This window comes from Cucurbita maxima, unplaced genomic scaffold (assembly GCF_002738345.1).
Source record: "Cucurbita maxima cultivar Rimu unplaced genomic scaffold, Cmax_1.0 Cma_Scf00042, whole genome shotgun sequence".
Classification (NCBI taxonomy): domain Eukaryota; kingdom Viridiplantae; phylum Streptophyta; class Magnoliopsida; order Cucurbitales; family Cucurbitaceae; genus Cucurbita; species Cucurbita maxima.
Window position 1 is genome coordinate 501,627 of NW_019272058.1, and position 1,620 is coordinate 503,246.

The 1,620-nt window shown below is 34.4% G+C and overlaps 1 non-coding gene across 1 annotated transcript; it reads right to left on the reverse strand.

The window, feature by feature from the left end:
- Positions 1 to 1,193: 1,193 nt before the first annotated feature.
- TRNAQ-UUG lies at positions 1,194 to 1,264 on the reverse strand. Its single transcript has one exon. It is a non-coding gene; the product is annotated as a tRNA-Gln (tRNA).
- Between the last annotated feature and the right edge of the window lie 356 nt (positions 1,265 to 1,620).

The following is a 1,620-nucleotide window of genomic DNA, read 5'->3' on the forward strand; positions in this document are numbered from 1 at the left end:
TCCGATCTTATGCAATAATCATTGCATAGGACGCCCCCACTCACATGTCTCCACATGTACAATTTAGTGATCACATTGTTTATATCATTTACAAAAGTGGGCTGCATCCATAGTGTCCTCAGAATAAGGTACTCAGCCTTATCCTTATACTATAGATCATTTTGACTATATACTTGAACTTGATCAACTCTTATGTCTCTACATATAGTTCAAGTAATCATACTTTAGCCAAAGTGTTATTAGTTTATTGGATTTAGATTAATGATCGTAAAGTTTATTCAATAACAATCTTTACTAAATAAACAACAAAATAACTTTATTGAAGATAGAATATGTTTTTATTTACAAACTATGAGTTTTAGGTCATAAAATCCAACATGTACAGGCCGAGTTTCAGATGGCAGAGATGCGAAAAATGCGCATATTCTTCCTGTTCAAAGGAAGAAAACGATGATACAGCCAGTTCAACTGAACTGTCAAAGTCAACTCAAAATTTGACCTTTTCTTGGGTTTTCTCAATTTTAACCTCATTCGAGACCGATTCTCATGAAAAATATTATGGTTTCATAAACTAGACACAATAAGGAGTATGTGGAAGGAAATTTGAAGTAATTCAGATACTGGAAGCTCAAGAATGGAGGTCCCAAATGTTGACGACAAGGCAAGTAGCCAAATTTGAAGTAATTCAGATACTGGAAGCTCAAGAATGGAGGTCCCAAATGTTGACGACAAGGCAAGTAGCCCCCTTGAACTCTTTGTTAAGAAATACTTGTAAATCCTAAAACGATCAAAGAGCCATGAGATGGCAGAGATGCGAAAAATGCGCATCTTCTTCCTGTTCAAAGGAAGAAAACGACGATACGACCAGTTCAACTGAACTGTCAAAGTCAACTCAAAATTTGACCTTTTCTTTGGTTTTCTCAATTTTAACCTCCAGACCGATTCTCATGAAAAACATCAATAAGGAGTAGACCTTTTCTTTGGTTTTCTCAATTTTAACCTCCAGACCGATTCTCATGAAAAACATCAATAAGGAGTATGTGGAAGGAAATTTGAAGTAATTCAGATACTGAAATCTCAAGAATGGAGGTCCCAAATGTCGACGAAAAGGCAAGTAGCCCCCTTGAACTCTTTCTTAAGAAAATTAAGAATATATGAAAGAACAACAGAAAATTTTTGTTATGATTTCTTAAAGGTCCTACGGGAGTTGAACCCAGGTCGTTGGATTCAAAGTCCAAAATGCTAACCACTACACCATAGAACCCCTTGTAAAAATTTATTTTAGAATGGTTTTCCTATTTTATGCAGATTCAACAAAAAGAGAGATCCTATCATGAGTCAAATTCGTTGTACTCTTGAGCACCTTTAGAGTGGCTGCAGAAGTAACCCTCCAGTGTTGATTGAAGCTCTTGGAGAACATGTAATTTTATATATTTCTTATAGTTAATTTATATATGGTTGTATATTACAAACAAATTGAAATAATACTTTACATCCCGGTCTTTCTTTCTTCCATACAAAACTTAACATGAAAACTATATTATTTCAATATTCACTCAAGAAACAAGGGTGAAAACTATATTATTTCAAACCCTCCATTATTGCTTCTACTTTGTGTGA